The sequence below is a fragment of the Cavia porcellus genome, unplaced genomic scaffold (assembly GCF_034190915.1).
Source record: "Cavia porcellus strain 051 isolate PalLab524CR breed Dunkin Hartley unplaced genomic scaffold, mCavPor4.1 scaffold_15, whole genome shotgun sequence".
In the NCBI taxonomy this organism is placed as follows: Eukaryota; Metazoa; Chordata; class Mammalia; order Rodentia; family Caviidae; genus Cavia; species Cavia porcellus.
In genome coordinates this window covers 6,676,794-6,700,571 of record NW_026947498.1, presented here as the reverse complement: position 1 = coordinate 6,700,571, position 23,778 = coordinate 6,676,794, and the positions used below count along the sequence as shown (strand labels likewise).

The 23,778-nt window shown below is 47.4% G+C and overlaps 2 long non-coding RNA genes across 3 annotated transcripts; both read left to right on the top strand.

Moving 5' to 3' along the window:
• The first annotated feature begins 1,371 nt into the window (after window positions 1-1,371).
• LOC134470549 (uncharacterized) lies at window positions 1,372-18,122 on the top strand. Its single transcript, XR_010039493.1, has 4 exons — window positions 1,372-1,506; window positions 15,066-15,144; window positions 17,638-17,713; window positions 18,063-18,122. It is a non-coding gene; the product is annotated as an uncharacterized LOC134470549 (long non-coding RNA).
• Window positions 18,123-18,374: 252 nt separating this feature from the next.
• Window positions 18,375-21,281, top strand: LOC134470548 (uncharacterized). Of its 2 annotated transcripts, XR_010039492.1 has the most exons (4): window positions 18,375-18,691; window positions 18,828-19,214; window positions 19,322-19,425; window positions 19,801-21,281. It is a non-coding gene; the product is annotated as an uncharacterized LOC134470548 (long non-coding RNA). The 2 variants fall into 2 exon arrangements; XR_010039491.1 differs by having other exon boundaries at window positions 18,375-19,214.
• The last annotated feature ends 2,497 nt before the right edge of the window (window positions 21,282-23,778 follow it).

Sequence of the window (23,778 nt, the reverse complement as noted above, 5' to 3'; positions counted from 1 at the left end):
CTCCTGCCTCAGCCTCCTAAGAGCTCAGGGATTCTCACCGGTTTTGTTTGCTTTATTATTCTATCCAGTGAGAACTGAGAGCAGCAAAGATAGGTTAAAGGCTGCTGGTCTGGTGAGGTTTATCTTGCATTTAACACACACACACACACACGCACACACACACACACACACACACACACACACACACACGCCTTCCCTCACCACCCAGCCTCCCAGCTCTTGGTGCTCCTGTCTGATGCCACTGACCTGGGCTCCTGGACAGACTGATCAGAGGTTGCAAAAGCTGTGTTCACAACCTCTGGTGTGAGCATGTGTCCACATACACTCCTCAAAGCAGTGCCCCAGAACACTGAAAGAGGACATCAGGATTTCTGTTCCTACTTATTTCTACCCCAGGTACCAACACTTCTATCTTATAACACACTCGGATGTCTGTCGTGATACCTCTGCACTGCAGTGGACGTCAGGTGTGTGGGTCACAAGACTGGCCTTGGCCTAGGTGGTGACTGTGACAGCCACAGCTTCCTCTGAGTTGAGGTGGGGTGACTGGCTCTGGGGCTCCCTTTGGGGGTCCCCTAGCTGGTGAAGTGGCTCCTCCTTGACCCTGTGTTATGGTGTTACATTGTGTCAACTTGAGAAGTTGAGAAGTTTAACTGAGACTCAGCAAGGAGCCAGGGTCCTTACTTTGTAAACATCCTCAGCCTATACAAAGGAGGGCACCGAGGTGGTGGGAGCACTGTACCCCCGAGTGGGGGAGTGGCCTGTGTACAATATAAGGGAGGAAAGGAGGCTTGCTCTTCCCCTTTTTTTTGCTCTGGCTGCTTTTGCTGGCTGCTGCCTTGAAGTGTTGCCCAATGCCGTGCCACCCTGCCTCGGAGCCAGCTGATTACGGACTGAAACCTCCACAAACAGTAAGCTAAATAAACCTTTCCTTCCCTAATTTTGGGTGTCGGATGTTTTGTCCCAGCAATGAGAGAAAAGTACCCAAGATACCTTGTGCTCTGAGATTGCACAGTGCAGAGATGGGTACAGGAAGCTGACTGTCACCTCCCCCCAGGCTCCTCCCCAGCTGGTGACGTGGTGGCTGGACTATTATAGGAAAGCTCAAAATAAAGCACACAAGCAGAATCGACAGGAAATGGCCTAAAGTATCTAAAAGAAGATGAATGGTAAAGCCTTCACTTCTATAAGACCCTATTTTTTTGTTTTCCAAAGCTTGTGATGCGAATGTATCTTAATTGCCCTCATCAGTTCAAACTCCTGGAAATTACCAGGTCAATCAGCTGATACCTATCTTGGACCCATCCCTTCCCCCAAGTGGTGGTGACACAGAGTGAAGGTGTGCATTACATCTGCAATAGATTGAGTGTCTAAAATGCTTATGTCGAGGTCCTGATTCCCACACGCTGGTGCTGTATTTGAGTGTGAGGGGCCCCTGGAAGCTCATCTGTTGGAGGATTGGTCCCCAGCCTCTGGAGATTTGGGAGATGCTGGGATCTGTGGGAGGTGAGTAGAAAGAAGTTACATCACTAACTAAGGGTGTAAGCGGGGAAACTCATCTCTTCTTTCTCTTTTGCTTCCTGGAGCCATGAAGTGAGCAGCCTTACACTATCTCTCACTCCCACCACCATGATGGACTGGGCAGTCACAGGGCCAAGGCACCGCGGACCGGAACTGCTGAAATTCTGAGCCAAAAATAACGCTCTCCTCCTTAGAAGCTGGTTATCTCAGATGTTCTGTCACAGTGACGGGAATCTGAGTGATGGTATGTGGTGGCAGAGCCCTTGGGAAATGATTAGGCTGCATGACGGAATCTTCAGGAGTGAGGAGAGCCCAGAGAGGGCTTCCTGGCTCTCCTTCTCCTCCACAGAAAGGTGCAACCGGAAGTTGGGAACCCACCACTCAAAAGACACCTTCCTCAGAACTTGGCCACAGTAGTACTTGGGATTTCATACTTCCAGCCTCCAGAACTAGGAGAAATAAATTTCAGAGCCAGGCAGCACTCTGAGAGGCTGGCTGGCAGAGGAGGACCCCAAGTCTGAGTTTAGCATGGGCAAGCTAGGGACTTAGCAAGACTGTCGCAAAATATAAAAGGGCTGGGACGTAGCTCAGTGTGATGTCCCCACCCACACTTAATGGGTCACTCAGCTTATGATGTGTTCAGCCTAAATGTACAATGTTTTCTCTGAATGCACATGTTTTTCAAAGTGGATGGAGAAAACAAAATTAATGACTCAAGACCCAAGTTGCTATGTTGTTAAAAGATTATTTTTGATATATCTTTGGAAAAAGAAATAGGACCTCCAACTTCTAAGAGATGCGGGAATGTTTTACTGTGCGAGCCTAGCTCTGGAAGGTGGTATAAATCACTCTCTGGGTGACACTCCAGCTAGAATCCTAGCGCCAGTGATGGTCTCACACCGATGTGACCCAAGCCACTGGAGAGTGGAGAATTCCCATCCTGTTTAAGACAAAGGCAAGAGACAAAGACCCGAGTTGTCGGTTCACCTAGGACTTGCTGACAGCTGCCAAATTTATTATTATTTGTATTTTAGATTTCAAAACAGAGGCTTCCCCTTGGGGTGGCTGGGGGCCAGGACACTTTATTGCTGTTGGATCTCACCCACAGTGGGCAGCTCATTTGTCATCACACGGCTCATTTTGTGACTGGGCGACAGCGGTCACGACCCCCACGATTCGACAGTGTCCCTCAGGTTCCGGAGATTTCGGGAATCACCGAAGGCATAGCAATCTGTGTGTGCATTGCAGGAGCCCCCCAGGCCCAAAGACTGGGGGTACAGTCTGGGCAGAGAGGGGACATCCTGGGCTAGGTATCTGTGCCCATAGGGGTCTGCTGGGTCCTGATCTCCTCCTCCTGCGCTGTTGATCCTGCCTGGCTTTGTTACTAAGCTCGGGCAAGTCACCAAGCTGGTCTGGTCTGGGTTTTATTTTCTCATCTGTAAAATGAGGGTTAGAACACAGCATGTGTTAGCCAAAAGGCTTTAGCAATGGAGTTCTGGAACCTTATCCACTGCTGGCTCAAGCTAATATTGATTGAACCTTTCTGAAGCACCAGGTAGAAATGAGATGAATGCGTAGACCCTCTGGAAGTTCTACTGCTAGGAATTAGTCCTAAGAAAATAACCCAGTCATGGAGACAGAGCTGTGTGTATACATACACTTACTCCCAAAGAAAACTTAAGACCAGCTAAATGTTTTCAGAATAAGAGCATTTCTACAGGAATGAAGGTAGTCTGTTCAGTGTAATATTGTGTACAAATTGTGCTTTCAAAACATATTAATTCAACAAATGTTCATTGTATAACAACAAAGCAAAAAAGACAAAAAATACATTTCGTGACACTAAGTTTGCATCAAATATCTGAGATACACATTTGCGTGGGAAATCTGGAAGAAAACAGCCATGTACACTATGTTCCTAGGCGATTTACTATTTTTATTTTTTGAATATCTAAAGATCCTACAAGGAATACATATGGCTTTTATAAATGGAAAAAGTTAAGGAAAAGTAAATTCCAAACCCCAAAGTACGGAGTTGGTGGCGTGATCCATGTGTTTTATATGTGTTCAGTGCGACTGTGGGTAATCCTGGGTCTTAGGGACAGAACAGCAAAGTGTTGCAGAATGCAGAACCAGACCACTGGGTGCAAACTGTATCTCCTGTCCCCTTGGTTATGTGGCTGGAGTGACTGCGAAGCCTCAAGTGTGGAGGAGGCCTCAAGTGTGCCTTCACTTCTGCAACTGGGAGGTAAGGCAATGGGCGCCCCTGGCAGACCCCCCTGATCCATGGTACACACATATCAATACCTGTGAAATGGAAAACATTAACCTATTGTGTGCCAGGCATTGCCTTAGGTGCTGGGACCACACAGCACAGCTGTGTTTTAGACGATGCTATAGTTTAGAATGTTCCCTAAAAATCTCATGCATTTGGAGGGTGATTGGATATTGGGGGTGCTCCAGTCATCACTGGATTCACCCACTGATCAGTTCATGGCTGGATATGGTGTCAGGAAGGGGGCCTGTCTGGAAGAGGTGGTCCTGTGGTCTGGAAGGGCCCCCAACTCCTTTTCACTCTCCCTGCCTTATGACCGTCATGAGGTGAGCATGCCGATTCTGCCTTGGTGCCAGCAAACCATGGAGCGAACCCACTGAAACCGTGAGCTAAACGAATTCTTCCTCCTTTAAGCTGTGTGTGTTAGATATCTTGTCAGAGCCAGGAATGCAAAAAAGACTAATATGGTAGAGAAGGCAGACGACAAGTGTCCACAAATGTAAGGGAAGGCTGGGGAAGAGTGCTCGTCACGGAAGCTCTCAGGTAAAGGATCATCTGAGCTGAGACCCGAGCGAGCCACTCAGACACCAGGAGGAAAAGCATCAAGGATAGAGTGAAAGGTCTGAGTGAAGGGCATATTTAAGGAACAGGGAGGAAACTGGATTTTCCTGAAAGCAGACTCAGAGACAGAAACAAAAAGAGCTTCTTCAAAAATCCAGGACAAGACATGGGAAAAGCTGCAGTGCTGGTGGGAGCCTTTCCAAATCCTCTTTCTAGCTGTGTTTTAAAGTCACATTTCACAGGTCCTGGTGGCTCCAGGTGGAGACCTCATACATTAGAACCACAAGACTTGGGGATGGGACCTTTTGTTACTCACAAACCCTCACAAACATGTCACCAATGTCACAGTCACTTCTTTGAGCCATAGTACTGTGTGGATGTTTATACAGTGCCATGCGAGGAGATGGCATGAGTTGAGATCTGTCCACAGAGAGTGGTGTAGGTACCGTAATAGTCAGTGCTGTGAGTGTGGCTTTGTGTGGGAACAGAGTCTCTGCAGGTGGCCTCCTGGTCCAGTGAGGTCATCCTGAGCAGGGTGCGTCCTAACCCAATGACCAGGGTCCTTAGAAGAGAGGGGAATTTACACAGACATAGGTGCATATTGGATATTTTGTCAGGGGAGAAGCTGGAGATGGAGATGCATCTAGAACTGGAGGAAAGCCAGGGACTATCACTGGTTACCAGAAGCTAGGGAGTCACAAAGCTTCTCCCCCCAGACTCCTCAGAGGGAGCCTGGTCCTGCACACAGCCTGCAGCACAGCGCCTTCAAATCTCACTGAGTCTGACCCCCCCACACACCTTTAAGGTCTTGGGACCCCCTTGGGTCCCCTCAGATGATCCAGTGACTTTCCATGTTTTATGGTCAGCTGGCCAGCAGTCAAATTCACCTTGCCTTGTGACCTAATATTCACAGAATGTGGACACAGCATATGGGCATCTCTAGGGGCTGAGACGCTACCTCTTCCTAACACCTTTATTGTCTTTTTTCCCTCCTCTGACTTGCTACCTCACTTCTGATTGGTCTTGTATCTCCCAAAAGCTCTGCTACAAATCTGGGCCTATGCAGAAGCTTGAACTAAAATACAGTGTAAAAGGGTTGCTGGCCTAGGCACTTCCATGGGTCCTCAGGATATGGTTTTTTTTTCTCTTTCCTTCCTTCCTTCCTTCCTTCCTTTCTTCCTTCCTTCCTTCCTTCCTTCCTTCTTTCCTTCCTTCCTTGCATTTTCTTTGCAGCCAGTAGCAAAACAACCAAGGTGTCCCCAGCTGAGCTACCAAATGTGCACACTTAGTTTCATTAGGAAAGGAAGTCCTGAGATTCACTTTCATTGGGGCACTTTAGGTCATGTGTCTCTCCCTGGGATACATTTCATTGGTCCACTTTAGGTCACATGTTTCCCTGAGACTCATTTTCATTGGTGCACTTCAAGTGGTGCATCTCTCCCTGAGCCAATCCTCCAACTGGAGGAGTAGGGTACTTGATTGGCCAAGCCTGGGGCTGGAAGGCAGACAGATTGCATCTGGGTCTCTGCTTTTCCATTTATACCTCTGGGGATTTTTGCCTCACTACCCACCCACTTTAAGCCCAGTTTCTTTCTCCACTATTGTTCTTCTTAGAGGTAGATGAGACCAAGTTGGGCTCTATGCAAAATTCAACTAAAACATCAATTCCATTCTTCCTCAGGGTCTATTTTACCTTTTGGCAAAGTAGGATCCAAACTTCCTTTCTCTATAACGTTCTTTGAACTTGGTAGCGTTAATGCAAAGGACGTATCGCGACCTACCATCGCGCATGGATTCAGTTTCGATCAAAATCTAAAAAGTCATTGCAAATCTCAAGGTGTAAAATGAGGACCCTTTATGGCCTGAGTCAGGAGGTGAGAAATGGCAGTGCTGGGTGGTTAGTTCAGCCATGCTGCTCAGACTGGGGTTGGGCAGGCCAGCCCCCAAGTCTGCCCCTGCTGTTGGTAGGAGGCCTCCAGGCCTGTCTTTGTGAGCCTCCACCTGGGGCTTTGGCTGTTGGAGTGGCCTCAGGACATGGTACTGCCTTCCCCAGAGTGAGGAGGCAGGAGAAAGGGAGAAAAGGAGAAGCTACAACGTCTTTTTGTGATCGAGACTCATATGATTGTTGTGTTAGCCCAATTTCAGTTGCTGTAATTGACTACTCAAGTGCAGGCAATTTATAAAGGAAGGAGCTTTATTTCATCTCATGGTTTTTTAGAGCATGGCAGCGACTCCTAGTAGGTGCCCGTAGAGGAGCTTTGCTGTGTCAAAAGATGGCAGAGGCCACCAGATGGCAAGACAGAGCAAGTTCACTTTCGCTTTGTAAGAAAGCAGGCTCGAATCAGTTTTGGTGGGGACGTTCAAACCACAGTCTTGCACCTGTCACTGAGTTAAGCCTGGGTGTGAACAGCAAGGGGCGAGGACCATGGGGTAGCTACCAAACCCAGAGGGATCATCCTAGGATTGACTCGAGGTTTACCAAGTGCTCAGTCCATGACGACAGCTCAGTTACTCATGAGTTCTGGTCACTGTTGAAATCAACAAGTCTGTTGCTTGGCTGGCACGGTCAGAGCATTCCTCAGTTCTTCTTGAATGAGTTTGCTCATGGTTCATCGGTGCAAATGCCAAACCATGTGACTTACACTGACACGAAAGCCCGGGGAGCAGCTGCTCTTGTGCTCGGTCTACAGTGGTCAGGCCAATGAACGCTGGAGAAAATATGTTCCTGATCGTATTGCTCTGTTAACAGAAGCCCCAAAGACGAACGCACATATGCTTTACAGATCGGACTGCTGAGCGGGGAAGGTGGGATCTGTGTAGCTGCCAAGCAGTCGGTGCGGGGCGTCAGCCAGCAGGGTGTTCACAGCATAAACCCAGCAAGCCTGGCCGGGGTGAGGAGGGCTGACCTCCAACAAGGCGTAGTTTGCTTCCAAGTAGAGCAGGCAATCAGAGATGCTGCTTTCATTATGACAATAACGCTGGTGGCAATGATTAATAAAGTGACTTAATAAAACAAATGTCTGACCACTTCAAACGCCATGAGGTGCTAATGTGCAGACAAAGACCCAGGTTGGGAATATTTGGGCCATTACTTTCTTTTCTGAGCATTGACACCAGGAAAATGTGGATCAGTTCCCTCTCCGGATCATTTATCATACACACTGCCTAAGACGCAGGCATGGGTGTGACACTGTCCCTTTCTGAAATATGTTAGTGAGGTTAGTCGTAAATCAACTCTGTACTTCGTGGGCTTCGTTTCTGCACAGATCGAGCTCCTCTCGCATGACCGAGGCTGTGATTAGTTATTAAGTGGATTCTGAGTCTCAGTGATTTGATCAGCAGCTATAGTACGCTCAATCTTCACGTTGGAGGAGAAGTTTCATGGCCTGAGTTCTCCGGCTGTCATCTTTAAAACACTAACAAAGACAGAAATGATAAAGTTAACCTCTAAATGATTTAACCCCAGGGGTCCCTGGTGGGGGTGCAAGAGGGTGCGAAGCTGTTGCTCTCTGCTGTTTTGGTTGGCTGGGTGATGTGCAGGGATCTGGAAGTCACAGGTTCTGCAGATTGCTCTCCACTACCCATGAGTGACAAGCCCCTGTTGGGTAGAGAGTGTATCATGCTGACAGTGGGCAAAGGCAAGATATCTGGGGGCTGGTACCCTGGTCTGGACTCTGGGCAGCTGGGCAGGGGAGACCGTTGGCACAGTGGGAGCCTATTTTATTCTGACATTTTCCTGCAGTTTTGTTATCTGTGTTGATTGAGCTCACAGTGACTTAGAACACACACAAATTCAGTGTAGCATCTTCATGTGTTGACTCATTTCTAGGTCTGTTTTAGTTCAATGTAGGAAGAGCAACAGCACAACTGAATTGCGTTGCTTAATGTGATTTGGTAAGTTTGGGAGGAGAAGCAGGCATCACAGCATATGTGTGTGGTCCCAGCACTCTGCCCGGGACATGGCTGGGTCAGCAGGGCCTGCCCGACAAAGGCTTTCTGGGCAGTTCCTGGTGATGTGGACAGCAGGCTGATGCTCCCTGTGTCCCACTGTCACACATCCTTCTCATCTGTTCTGCGCTGTGAATTGGTCACTGCTTTGTCACCTGTCCTTCCAGTGATGACTTCCACATCTACTATTCAAACGTACTGAAGAGGGAAAAAAATCCCTTAGGAAGGGAAATGCTTTTATGAAGCAAGCTTTGCAGAGTTTATTTAAAGATTATGCACATTGTGTTTGGCTCTTGTAGGCTGCTAAAATGCTCAGAAAAAGAGGAAAGTTGGAACCTTTAAGCCCTCTCTGGTCGAATTCCAGGGTGCAAAGAAGGGGTCATTGAAAAGTGGTGAACGCATTTTCCAGGTGGGTCACAGTGTAAGGACAAGAGCATCGGTCCTGGGTCTGCATGCTAAGGAGCGGTGAGCCACGACCACATGTGTGTGTGAGTGTATGTGTGTGTGCACGTGACACACCCTCTAAACAGTGCAGGAGCTGGGCCACCAAGGGCAAGGCCAGTAGCAGCCTTTGCAGGTGTGAATGGCCTCTCCCGAAGAAAGCAATCTGGAAACACAGACAGATTATCTCCTCTCTCTCCACTAGCGGCTGAGGGAGGAGGAGGCCGGGTGCAAACCCCACAGGCTTTTGGAGCTTTAATGGGGAGGCAGGCAGGAAGTCTCCAGGGCTCAAAGAGTGCATTTTGGCACCAAGAAACAAGACTGGCAGCAACCAGGGAGGGCAAGTGACAAGGTTAATTAAGGTCGTGGTTTAGATCTTCCATGTCCCCCAGATCCCGTGTGTGTGGAAGGTGACCGGGCTTTGGGGGTGCCTTCTCATTGGAGGAGTCAGCCGTGGATGAAGAGAGTGGCCCGCGGTGCTGTGGGAGGCGGGGCCTGGCTGGCCGTGACCTGGAAGGCTGTGTCTTCCTCCCAGCTCCTGGTTCTCTCTGGCTCTCTGCTTCCTGGCCGTCAGGGGCTGAGCACCTTTTCCCTTCCATGCTCCTCTGCATCCTGTTTGTGTCTTGGAGGCAGGTGACTTTGGACTGAAACCGTGAGCCAAATTAACCTCTCCTCCTTTAAACTGCGGGTATTGGGTATTTTGTCCCAGCAACAGGAAAGGAGGAAGATGGTCAGAGTCTAGAATTTGTGTTCGTTTTACCCCTTGAAGTAAAACTGGCAGCAGACACTGCATCACAGTGCTTCAAAAGGAGGCTTTTCGGTGGTTGTGCTGTATAGACTTGCAGTGCGCTGTCTGTACTCCCCTTTGCCTTTCTTCCTGACATGGCTCCATAAGGGCTGGAGGCCTAATATGCCTCTCCAGAGAAAACCGTGTACCCAGGCAACCCTGGTGTCATGGTTTATGTTGGTGGCCCCAGGCCTCATGCGTTTGCATTGTGCATTGGTGACTGGTTCATTGCCTAGTGCTTGGATTGATGGTGTTAGTGCTGCACCCGCTTAGGGTTGGGGCCAGCATACCATGTAATGGCAGGAAGAAGGTGTCTCTCTCTCTTGCTGGTTTCCACTTTGTTGTTTGCAGCCGCCATGAACTGCAGCCCCGCCATGCCACCCTGCCTTAGAGCCAACTGAGTGTGGACTGAAACCTCTAAGAACTGTAAGAAATAAACCTTTTCTTTCCCAACTTTGGGCATCAGATATTTTGTCTCAGCGATGAGTAAAAAATAACTAAGACACCTGGCTACAGAGTAGCTTGGCCATTGGGAAGCAGCTTCATGTTCCAGAGAGGGTAGCACCTTCTAGAAAGAAGAGTAGAAAGAAATTGCTTTCTGCCTCTGGTTTGCTTTAATTTTCCTTTTTTCCTGCTGGATGGTGGCTGTGGGAACTGTGAGCACAGCAGCTATCTTGTGCTCATGAGGCCCAGGGATAGGGACTAGAGTCTCTCTACTAAGCACAGAGAGATGGAAATGGTGGGGTGGCACCAGGGAGATCCTGGGAAGACCTCCAGCTGTGTGCACAAAGCAGCCCCTACATTCAACTAGTCAAAGCTGGGCTTTCTGTTCCCTGCAGCCAGAAGCAATCCAAATGGATTCACTGTGCTTCTCTAAAGGAAGCTTAGTGTTGAAATAGCAGAAGCAGCATTGTTGAAAGAAGTCCATGTGGCTCCTTGAAGGCTGACTTTACAAACCCAAACATTTTTAATGGCATGGCTTGCAAGGCCAGGGTTTGGCAAGTCTCTTCTGCAGAGGGCCATATAGTAACTATTCTCAGAAGCAATCTGTGCAATGACCTAACTCTGCCACTAATAAAACTTTATTTATAAAAAGTAACAGAAGGCTTGATTTGGCCCCTGGCTATCATTTGTCGTTTGTGTCACGCCATCAACCTACCAAATTGAGAACTAGAGAGTGAGTTTGTGCATTTAGAAGACATTTATAAGAGAGGAATCTGTGTGTTGGTGACTCGTATTAAAACCTATGACCCCTGTGTCACTGCTGCTTAGAGTTGCCCTCAGTACTGATTTGGGCTTTAGAAAATGCGGTATAATATCTTCTGCAATATTGCAAGGCTAGTGGGTGCTGGGCTGTGTTTTGGTTTATAGCTAGATAGTCTCTTAAAGTCTCGTGTGATCCCAGGCAGGACCTTTGGAGGGCAATTGGATTATAGGGGCTCATAGCTGACTTGCTGTCAGGAAGTAGGGCAAAAGAGGGGCGTCACTATGGATGTGGTCTGGTTGGGTTCATCTCCCAACCGACACCTCCCTTAATTTCTGCTTCCTGTTTGCCATGAGGTGAGCAGTTCTCCGCCAGACCCCTCCTCAGGCCTTCCTTCCAGAGAGCTGGGAAGCTATGGACTGAAGCACAGCCATAGGAAATCTCTTCTCCTCTGAGTTGTCAGCATTATGCACTGTGTCTGATCCCCAACAAAGTAGCTAAGACAGGCTGAAACACTTGGAGAAGTTTATTAAACAAAAGGTTACAAATACTTCCTATTTGGATCTTTAATTCTATAGTATATCCAAGCTGTAAATAACTTACTAAGAATATTCCTTTTTCAAAAAATAGTCATCAGACCTTCTAATTAGATTAATACACACACATCATAGAAAAATGGAAAACCCTTGTAACTATACAGAAAACCACTCACTGACATGAAGACACAGGGACGTCAGCAAAGGTAGCCGGAGTCTGGTGGAGTGAACCTCTCATCAGACCCCACTGGCCCTGGGGCTGGCTCGTGGGGTGCAGGGCAGGGTCACAGCGGCAGCCAGCACCAAGCAGGAGGCCCGGGAGCAAGAGGACACTGGGGCAATGAACTCCTTGGCTGTCCGAGAGACCACTGCCCTTAGAGAGCCACTTTCTGCATAAAGAACTCAGAGCATGATGCAGGGAGGCTACTTTGAGATAGGACAGGTCATACACTTGGCCAAATCCACTGTCTTATGAAATAAACGTTTAAAAATTATCATTATTGCTAAGTTTTTAAAATGTACTTTGATTCTGTTTTTTTCAGTGACATAAGTGATTACTATACAGAATTTAGAAATACAGAGTCGAATACCAAAAATGTATAATATTTTCGCTCCATATCTGAGATGACTCTTGCTATGTGCTGACGCATTTCCTTCCCTTTTTCTATGTGGACATTTCCCACTAAACATTTGAATATACTATATCTAAAATTATAATTTTTTCCTGAGAACTATTACTTCACATGTTTCTGTGCATGTAGAGTTCTCAGTTAGGTGGAAGAAGAACGTTTCATCCTGTCAAAACGAGCCCTTCTGTTGTGTGAGACATGATAGACCCTCGGCTTCTTACTGCTGTGGATAAATTGCCCAGTTTATTTTCTGAGGGTGGATCGTTAGAACAAAATGACAAATCAAGTTGTATAAAAACTGCAAGGTGAAACTACTTCACATAAAAAGCTATATATATATACACTATTATTTACTTCAGTAAAACTGAATATTATTCAGTATTGGGGGGATTTATTATTTAGCTATTATAAAGAGAAATTGGCATGCATACCCATGGCTTCTCTATGAACTTTGAACTTTGTGGTGGCACCAGGTGAAAATGTGGTCTCGATCTTGCAGTCATGAACACATACATCTAGCTTGCCTTCCAGAAAGTTGGTGCCAGGTACTGGGCTTGTAGGGAATGTCTGTGTGAGAATGACTCGTTCCACATTAGGACTCAGGTTTTTGTCTTCTTTGCCAAATTGACAAAGCAAGATGTATTTTCTTAGTACCCCAGTTTGCATTTCTCATCATTTTATGAAGTTGAACATTTTCCTATGCCAATTTTTATATTTCTTTTGCAGTGAAAATTCTTACATAGTTCTTCCCATATTTACATCAAATTGCTTGTCTTTAGTTTTGACATAGTTAATAAGTATTCTTCACATAAAAGAATTTTACATAAATTCAGTGCATCTCTGTTATAAAAATATTTCAATCAGGTTGGTAAACTTTTGTTAACAACTTTATCCACCTTCTCTCCCATTTTTTGTCTCTTCTCTTACACACACACACACACACACACACACACACACACACACAGTACTAGGAATTGAACTCAAAGACTGCTGAGCTACATCCCCAGTCCTTTTGTCCAATTTTATGTTGAGACAGGATCTTTCTAAACTGCTCAGGCTGGGCTTGAACTGGCAACCCTCCTGCCTCAGCCATTTAAAGCATGTTTTGACAAGAAGAGACTTGAACAGCTATGACATCAGATCTGTGAAAAATTTCTTTTATGATTCCTGTCTTTGGCATCACTAATGTTTTTTCATCAAGTTCCAAGAACAGTTTTGTAAGTCTTTTTTAATGCTATCACAGTTATTACCCTCTATTGTTATTTGTTTTTAAACCAGAAAATATTTTTTGACTTAGAGTGTTTAACATTGTTATTTAGTCAAATCGGTGATTCCTTGTGATTCTTGTCCAACGTCTTTATACTTAGAGATTCCGTCCACCAAGGTCAGAAGTCATTACATGTATCCAGCAGAGCTTTTAAGCCTGGGCTGCTGGGGCAAAGGCTGGTTTCTGGCACCAACACATCATGAATCTATTAGTCAGTTTCCCCATTTCGGGGACAAAACACCTGACACCAGGAACTTAAAAAAAGAGAGGTTTAATTTGGTTCACAGTTCTGGGGAATTCAGTTCATGGCTGGCAGCTCCACAATGGAAACATCATAAAGGGAGGAGGGTATGATGAGAAATGTTACTAACCTCATACCAGCTTGGAAGCAGAGAGAGAAAGGAAGAGCCAAGGGTAAGAATACCTTCCCCACATCATGCGCCAGTGGCCCACCCCTGCAACCAGGCCCCATCTCTAATAACACATTCAGCTATGAACTCATCCATAGATGAATCCATGGATGACTGACTATAGGACCCCCACGATCCAATCATCCTACAAACACATGAGAATTTGGGGAATATTTTAGTTATAAACAGTAACATTCCACTTCTGGCTTCCAAATGCCTCGTTATGTAAAATATATTTAGTTCATCTCTAAGATTTGCCAAAGTCTTAACAGTATTAACATTGCAGAAAAGTCCAAGCCCAGAGTATGTTCCAAGACTCAAGGGAAACTGTAAGCTCTGAGTCCCAGCAAAATCAAAAGGGAGTAAAATACTTCCAATATTCAATGGCACAGGTAAATATTCTCATGACAGAGGGAGAGAAACAGAAATAGGACTAAAGTGAGGCCATAATCCAGTAGGACAAACATTAAGTTTTATAGCTTCACATCCAGGACAAAAGGCATGATGTGGGGAGATGTGAGCTTCTGGGGGCTCAGCAGTCCCACCTCTTGCTCCTGGCAACCCACATGACTTCTCACTTGGGATGTCTCTGCTCACTGGTTTTCTTCAGCAGATGTTCCAATTTTCTAGTATCTCCAACTTTCTGGGGTCTCTACTGCACCTCCAGTTTCACCCTCACAGCTTCATGCAGTTTCCTTGCAGGGGTATATTGCTTGATCCTCTGCCTTCCTTTGAAATCTGAGTGGAAGCCTCCCTGACCCCACAAATCTTGCATCCCACATGCCTGAAAATACCATAACGATGATCCCAGGGTCAAATGCAAGCCTGAACAGTAGTCAGGTTCCCTTGGGCATAGCTGCAGCATCCTCTGAACATCTGGATGACTCAGGCCTGGAAAACGATTTCCTGGGCACTCCTGAGTGAGCCGGGCTTCCTGGGACTCTCTTCTCAAAGCAGTGTCCTCAAGTTATTTACTCATTTACACCTTAAAGCCTATGTTTGGTGGGGGCTTGCTGATTTCTAAGATGCCTTCACACCAAGTTTTCTATTGTCTTGATGCAAAGTACTTGTCTTCTTTTCAATGCTGGTTTTTCAGCAATCATGTTGTTCTGGACTCCAACTTGGTGGTAAAACTGCAAACTTTTCAAATCTGCTTTTGACTTCTGGTTTTCACTATGGATCTCACTAAAGCATCCCGAAGCATGAATGCCACATCCTGTGTGGTGGGTGCCTTGAAATTTCTTCTGCCAGATTAGTTTGCTCATCATCTTTACAGTTGGCCTTACACAGAGTCTCAGGATATGAACAAAACTCGGACCGGCTCTTTGCCAGAATGAACTATCTGTGACCTCTGGCCCAGTTTCCAGTATTCCAACGGAAACCTCTTGAGCCTGTTGTGTACTGTTTGCATTCCTACAGCCTTCCGGCTTTCCGATCTCTGACTAGACTGTCTCACTAATTTCTGTTTATTGTATTTTTCCTCCAGCCTGGACACTGAGGCACCCCCAATAACACACTGAAGACACTCAGGAGAGAGTACTTCAAAAACAACTTCAGACTGGCAGGTGTGTTTAAAGGCAGGGCGATTATGATGCTAGGCCTTTTATATATATTTATTCACTGTCTATTCTGACCCCTCTTTTATTTGTATCACTAGATTGAGTTTCACTCTAAACAGTGTGGCATCAGGTGACACTGCAAGTGGATTCTGATGGAACAGGACAGACAGCTGGGAGGGTCCAGCAGAACACAGGGCCTACATGATATGTGTGGAGTCTACCTTGGGGGCTCCAGGGGCATTGGAAACAAACATGTGTTTTCCTCCAGAGTACTTGAGACAGAAATGGGAAAACTCTGTATGGGTGGCATTTGTGAAGAAACATGTCAAAACCTGCGGACGCCATGGACTGAAGAGGAAATAGTGGTCCCCACTAAGCCACAGTCACTAGGAGACTGCCAAGCACAGACATAGATTTATACCTGGTCTCTTCGACATGGTTGGTCTATGCAGTGTGAGCTCTTCTGAGTCACACAAGTGTGAATTACCTTCTAAGAGCTGAGAATGCTCGAGAAGCTTTGCTGGTAGTTTATGGGAGTTCTTCAAAAAACATGGGGAGTAAGTGAAAAAAATATTACAGTAAAACATACATTGCTATGACTCCCCTTCCATGGCTTCCCCCTCACTGTGAACACACCCATCCCATCATTCTTGGCAATGTGCCTTTTACTGTTTTAAATATTTCCTTTTAAATATTTCCTTTTTTTTGGTACTGGGGATTGAACTCACAACTTCGAGCTTGCAAGGCAGCTGCTGAGCTAAATCCCCAGACCTTGTAATGTGGTTTTAAAAGTGTGAAGAGTCATCGGATTTTTCTACCACTTCTTGCACAGGTTTTGAGGAAGGCAATCATGATAAAGACATACAGAAAACAGGACCACAACTATGCAATCCAACCTGCATTTCCAGGCCTCTGTCTTTCCTGCTCCTCTGTTGCAGAGGTTAGAAAATGAGCCCTCTTTTTCAGCCTTTTGTGCAGTGAGGAGGCCCCATAGCATAGTCCTAGTTAAGGGTACAGGAGTGGACATGTTCGTGGGGCGTGTTTGAAGGAAGGACAGGCACAGCCACCTCACTCTCCTTCCTGACTTGGAGAAAGATGTGGTGCTGGCTCCTTGGCACCCTTCTTGCCTGCAGGAGTCAGTCTCAGGCCACAAAATGGGTGGAAAAAACTGTCATGAAACTCTTGCGCTGTTTAGAATTTAAACGCAAGCTCCCTGGACCTGAATCTCTCTCTCTCTCTCTCTCTCTCTCTCTCTCTCTCTCTCTCTCTCTCTCTCTTTCATCATTCTAAGTCTGATTTTCTATGATTTGTCATTCAGCGCTTTCCTGATAAATACACAGTGCACAGTAGGAAACACACATGGCCCTTAACATAAAGACTTCAGCTTTTATAGTGATCCAGAAATGAAATTAGGCCAGGGTTGGAACAGATGATCACACTTAGGGGCTGGGTGATCAATATTCCCAGCCCCTAGTGGTGGCATCATAAATTGAGAGGTTTTTCTCAAAAAATGCCCCTGGATGTATGGAGAGCCTCGGAAGAGTTGCTAGTCTTCAATGGTGTAATTCAAGTCCTGGGAACCCACTCACAGGAAATAATGTTATGAACAGTGCTTCATATTGTATTGTATTGTAATCTGAATTTTTTTAAAAAAAGAACATGCTTATTTGTAAGTACCACAAAAGTTACTTAAAAGGAGGCTTCGGTTGTCAGAAACGACTGCATTTGTGAAAATAATACCGAAGCCTCGTGCCAGAATTTTTGTCCCTAGGTTGTTCTTGTTTTTTATTAAGTCTGTAACTGTGAGACCACGGGGACTGAACGGCAGCAGCACGTACAGCTGTGGGCACAGCGGTGCCCCGGCAGCCGTGTCACGATGCCCTGGTGCCAGTTTTTACTTTTATGAAAAGAGAAAGAGGAGAGGACCCTCCCCAGGTCGTTCCCCTGTGAGGGGTGGAGCCGGAGTCTACCCCCGGCTGCCTGCTTCTGAGCCACCAGCTCCTGCCTGGACCCCGGGCTTCTGTCCCATCTGGGTGGGTGGCACCCATCTAGCAGAGCCGGGGGGCGGGGGGGGGGGAGCCTGCAGCTGCAGCAGAGACCAAGGAGAGGGGCTTTTGCCCAGACCCGGAAAGGGCGAGGCTGCCAAGAGCACTCTGCCCTGGTACAGAGGCTCAGGTGCTCCATACACAAACCCTAACCCAGCCTCGTCCGCGGCCGCGCAGTCTCCACGGTGCAACCACAGGTTTTCCCGCTTCGGAGCTATGCGCTGAAGCAATCACCGCTCGAAGAGTGACCTCTGAGGGCGCCGTTCTACCGCCCGGAGTGGGGTGTGGGCGGTGAGGTGGAAGGGGTCGCAGGGGAGGCCGTGGAATCGCGCTGCTACAGAGCAGCGGGCAGATGCAGGCCCAGGGTCCCGTCTGGGTGGGTTTCCACTCTTTCTGTTTATAGATGACGCTGTGACTCAACTCTTAGATTCTGAATGACCTTTTCCTTTTGCAGCAGGTGTGATAGGCTATCTCAGCCCCTCCTTCTCCTGTGTCCTCAGACTCCCAGTGGCTGCCCAGAACTGCAGCTGGTAGGTGACTCCCTAACCAAATTCCCTTCCGCCTTAACTAAACACTTGTCACCAAGTGCAGTGATCGATACATTGTGTCAACTTGAGAAGTTTAGTAAAAGGCCAAAGATCTACACAATCTGAAGAGAAACCAGAGAATGAGAAGTTTAGAAGTTTAAGCGACCCAGCAAGGGGCCAGGGTCCTCACTTTGTACACATCCTCATCCTGTGCAAGAGGAGGGCAGGGAGGTGGTGTGAGAGCTGCACCTGCTCTGGGAGGGGGGTGTGGCCTGCATAAATATAAGGAAAAGAGCTTGCTCTCTCCCTTTCTGAGCTTTTGTTGCTTTTTCTGTGTCCTGCTGCCTTGAAGTGTTGCCCCTGTGCCCTGCCACCCTGCTTTGGAGCCTGCTGATTATGGATTGAAACCTCCACAAACTGTGAGAAAAATAAACCTTTTCTTCTTTAGTTTTGGGTGTTGGGTATTTTGTCCCAGCAACTAGAGAAAAGTAACTGAGACACACAGTGACTGTGCTTTTACAGTTTGAGGCCCAACAGCAAAACTAGCACAAGTGTCTTTTGTCTTTGTGGTTTCAAGGAGAGATTCGCCAAACATGTTAGCAATCTCTGCACATGGGTTTTTAATTTTTTTCTTTTTGCTTTAAATAAAAAGTCAGCATGGCTACTCTGTCACTTTGGGGTCACTAGTAAGTATGCATGCGATGACTCAAATGCAAGCCCTGTAGTGTCACTGCTCAGTTGGTACCCAAGGCGGTCCCGATGAGCGGAGAGTGTTTGCTGCTTGGATACAGAGGGCAGAAGATGGTTTACTATCCAGGCAGCATGGAATGGGAGGTGTGAGATTGCCTCACGCTCCTCAGATGGGAACACAACTTAAAACTTGTGGATTGTTAATTTCTGCAATTTACAACTTGTTATTTTCAGGCCAAGGTTACCTTTAGGGGACTGAAGACCTGGCGAGGGCACTGTAGACTCTTCCTGGTAAGACTAAGGCTACAACGTCATGTTGTCCGATTTCTAAAGGAGAAGGAACCGAATGCCAATATGCAAAGCAGCAAAGAGAGCTACTGCTAATTATCAGTAATCATTACTAAAATTCTTTCCCATTCAATCACAGGAAACCAACAAATCCTTTCTGAAAGAAACCAAGCCCAATAAAATGATCTTCTGTACATGCGGTGTTCAATGCCTGACCCACTTCCAGTGCAGCCCAGCCCAGCCCAGCGTGGCCCAGGCCTGGCCGGGGGCTTTGCTTCCCACCCTGCCTGGCCACGGCTGTCCTGTCCCACAGGTCCACTCACAGCAGACATAGACCGGTGAGAAGCAAGAGGGCCGGCTGTTCAGTGACTCTATGGACTGCTGCCCAAGTCTCATTAAGCTAATTCAGATTTATTTTACATCCTGGACACCTGAGTCCGTACCTAACTTGTCAAAGGATCATTCACAAACGGGAAAGCACGGCTTCTCCACGCACACAGACCTCAGTCCCCTGCTCACTCTCCAGGTCTGTTCCCTTGCCTCTTCCTTTAATTTATTACTTTTTAAGTGTCGTTTAAGTAGCAGATGTTTAAATACTGTTTAATCAGGGAAACTGTGTGGTGTAATTGCCAGGTTTGGCAGCTGCTGCACTCAGAGGCCCTGGCTGGCTGACACACCTGCTCATCTCCCTTCAGGAGCCCTGTGACCGCCCGGACCCCAGCACCCTCCGTGTCGGGGTCAGCAGGAGTCCCTACCCTCCTCCACTGGGTTGGCTTAGCCTGAAGGGGCACATAAGGAAACCATCAGCCCCTCCTGTAGCACAAGGAGGCTGTGTAGGCTGCGGCGTGCTTCTCACGTTAAAATAAGGCCAATTTGCACTGTGGGAGGAGGGAGAGTGGAGAGCTCAAGTCTGTTTGTCTTTTGGCTTGATTGAGAATGCAAGATGGAATCAATTAGGCCATCCCGAGTCATGTCTTTCAATGCCCAAGTGCCCTGTCTTTTGGCAGCTGTGATGGCCTGGGAACCTGCTGGGGTCCATGCCATGGGGGAGACAGCCCTGAAAGAAGGGAAAGCAGTCCTTGACTCCATCACCATTTGTCTGTTCCTTCCAGATTTGCAGTGAAGAGTGAACCTTTCAAGATTAACATAGAGACAGTAGGCGTCTACCTCCAAAATGATTGTGTGTGTTCCCCATCCATCTTCATCCCAGGTGACCCACAGAAACACGCTTAGGTGTGGCCCAGAAAAGAATCCACCTATCCATATCCAGCCACCATCTATCATTCATACAACTCTCTGCCTTCCTACCCATCCATCCATTTTCCAGCCATCAGCCCATCTATTTACCCATCTATCACCCACCCATCCATTTTCATCAACCCTTCTATCCATTCACACATTATTCCTCCATTCATCCACTCTTCTGTCTATTCACTGACTCATCCATCCATCCATCCACCCACCCATCCATCTATCCACCCATCCATCCACCTACCCATCCATCCATCCACCCATCCACCACCCATCCATCCATCTACCCATCCATCTATCCATCCATCCACCCACCCTCCATCCACCCATCCATCCACCCACCCATCCATCCATCCATCCATCCATCCATCCATTCATCCACCCATTCATCCATCCATCCATCCATCCATCCATGCACCCATCTACCTACCCATCTACCCATCCACCCATCTACCAAAACCCCTACTGGGGTATCCATCTAGAACTTTACTGTTACTGAGGGTATTAGTCTAACCCACCCAGCAATATGGCAACATGGGTGCAAAAGAAAGACAAAGAGAATATTCTGCCGCTGAGGAGTCCTGGGATGACCCAGTCATCTGTGGAACAAAAGAGTGTTTGTGAAAAGTTCAGTCTCAAGCTGATCCCATCCTACCAAGCCGGGCCTCTGAGCTTCTTTGAACTCTCACTGTAGGTAACTGTGTGGAGCCTCAGGCATCCCATCGGGATCCCTTCTGTATCTATGGCTCCAATTTTGTTTGTTTTCTGTGAGACTGAGGTAGAGGCAGAAGAAATCATCTCTTGCTTTTAATGTCATACTTGGTCTACTCGTTTCTAGCTGGATGCTGTGCAGGTATGACCATGTCCCTTTAAAAACCATGTTGCAATTTAATTCCTGGTGCCACTGCGTTAAGAGACGGGCCTGGAGGAAGTGACTGGACTTTGAGGGCCCTGAAAATACTCAGGGGGTGGAGTCAGCACCATCCTAGGACTGCAGAGGGAGAGAACCAGGCCCCATGGAAGGAGATCCCCGCCCAGAAACCATCCTTGTTTTGTTGGGTTGGATATTTATTTTCTTTTGATTTGTTTATGTTAAGTCTGATGGCATGAGCAGCTATTTAAAAGATAGCAAGGCATGTTATGGAAGCTGTTATATATTTACTACTGGCTTGTTTTGATGTCCTTTATTGCATCCATTGTTTTGTTTTTATTTTTTCTATTCTATTCTGTTCTGTTTGATTTTTACTATGTCTGAAGGTGATATCTGAGCTATTCTGAAGACAACAAAGGCCTTGTGGTAACTATTGTTGATTTCATAAGGTTTGGAAGTCCTGTATCACTTATTCTGGTTTATTTTGATTGATTTTATTCTTTTTTATTTTTCTTGGTTTTATCCTCTTTAAAATAAAATAAAAAAGTACTCAGGGGGTGATCTTCCTGAAGGTGAGGTCAGTATTCTTTCTCTGAAAAATATAGCACCAGGGTATGCATTTAAAATGGACCACAACCCTCACCAGACCCTGAATCTGCCAGCCCCTTGACCATGGATTTTCCCACCTCCAGAACTGTGAGAGATAAATGTCTATCATTTATCAAATATATATGCAGACTAAGGGATTCTGCTACAGTAGCTCAAATGCACCAAGACATATGCTAAGGCCTTGACTCCACACTGTGACATCCTCTGCCCCTCGCAACCTCCCTTCCTCCCTCCTTTCCTCCCTCTCCCTTCCATCCATCATCTATCATTCATTAGGATGTTCAGGGCTCAAGGGGTCCATCCACAGAGCTGGTGACACAGGGCTGGGAAGCTGGTGTGTGAGGCTAGACTCGGCGCAGGGGTGCAGAGGCCCTGGGAGGGGCTGGTGGAGGAGGAAGTCCCGCTCCAGGGCCTGTCTTCTTGCCTGCTGTGCAGGACTGGGAGGTGAGGTGCAGTGGGTGAAGGCGTCCCTGCCGCTGGGCACCTGGGTCTTGGCCACCTCCTACCCTGAGTCAGGACACAGAGGCCTAGAAGGGCGGTGTGGGCCTCACTTCACCTCCACGCCAGGGATGTAATGCCTGACTGTGTCACCCGCAGGAGATCAGGGGCTCCTGTGAAATGCACTGGGCGTGTGAACAGGCTCAGGAAACGTGAAGCTCATAGGAAACTCTTCTGCCTGCTTTTCACCCGAGTCCTCTCTGTCCTGGATTGGTTCCCCTGGGCCCCAGGCAGCAGTAGATTAACAGGTGTCCACTAATGATGGGCAGCGAATTTGGACCTGAAGGATGAGGATGTGAATGCTTTTGCCATAAAGCTTCATTCATGAAGGATTCTGGCATTGGAAGCTTTACAGGAAGCACATCAGGTATGCGCCCAAATAGAACACTGCCTGCCTCTTCCTGCAAGGTAGATGGGCCACTTACCTTGCCTTCCACTGTCCGGGTGGTCGCATCCTGTGTCAGGACATGGTGTTCGGCTCTCCCAGTCTGACTGCTGCCCGCAGACCCCAAGCTCCAGCCCCACATGCGAAGACAGAAGCACCTGCTGTGGCATGAGGTCCTCTCTGTGACGCCTTTGCATGCTCGGTCTCTTCCTGGTGCTTCCTTTTCTCGGATCAAACTCTGACTGATGTAGGCGAGGTCGCATTTGCAGCACAGACTGGGCCTGGCTGAGCCTTTATAAACCAGAGGTAGGAGGGGCGGGGGGCTCCAGGCCCTCCTGCTGACCTCGGGTTTAAGGGCTTATGTCATCCCCTAACTGCTCTGTGAGGCTTGTGTAGACCGAGGTCTCTGCCAAGAGTCAGTCCTCTCAGCGCTTTGCTGCCTGATTCCTGTGTGGATTCTTCTCGATGTTCTGTCTTTGGAGATAATTGAATAGCATCTGACCAGTGGCCACTGTCTCTCAGGTGTTGGCCAGGGTGGAACCAAGACTTTGGACAAGCAGCACTTGACCAAGTGATATCTGGTAGCTTCACCTTTGCACCACTGGGCTCCTTGTAGGGTTGCTGCAGTTCCGGGGCCAGCCTTCACTTGCACCGTGCGTTCCCGCCTAAGGTGGGCTCAGCCCTGGGCCCTGGTGGTCAGAGGCGCACTTCCCCAGACTGCCTTGGTGGTGATCTCAGTGTCTTTCCAGAGGACCCCTGAGCAAGCTGTCAGATTCACTCCTCTCCTAGGGGGCCCACGGGAATCACCAACTCCATGGGCGGAGGTGGACCTCATACCCATCATCCCCAGGCTTCATGTCTCTGTCCACAGCCTACGACTTCTCAGCATGGGCTCTTCACACAAATGCTACATGTCGGTACTCCAGGTATTCCAATCCTAGGGCACACACAGAAGTAGGTCTTTCGGCTGGAGATAAACACCCCCTACTCCCAGCACACACTATTTTGCTTCCAGCCATGGCACATTCCAAACTTTCTCCAGAAAAAAATCTTTTTTAAAAAGCCTTCCATCTTCCAAGCTTGGCCTCTTTTTATCCTTGATGTTGGCCTAACTAGTTCTTGTTCACTGACTTAGCCTATTTTCTGAGTCTAGGTAATTTACAAAGAGCAGAAGCTTATTTGGTTTGTGATTTTGGAGGCTGGGAAATCCAACTGCATGCCCCAGCATCCTCTGAGCATCTGATGAGGATCTTCCTGCTGCCTCATAACATGAAGAAAAAGCGATCACCCTTCTTCAGGTCACTTGTCATCTAACATAGCAGATGTCATCTCTGGGCTTCACTCTCATAATGGATGCTGGCCGAACTATCTTTTAGTGAAGGAGAATGTCTTCTTTTCATGTAAGGGGTATGACCCACCTTCTCACTGTTGGAACAAAGTACTCTGCACCCACAGATTAGAGGAGGAGAAGTAGAT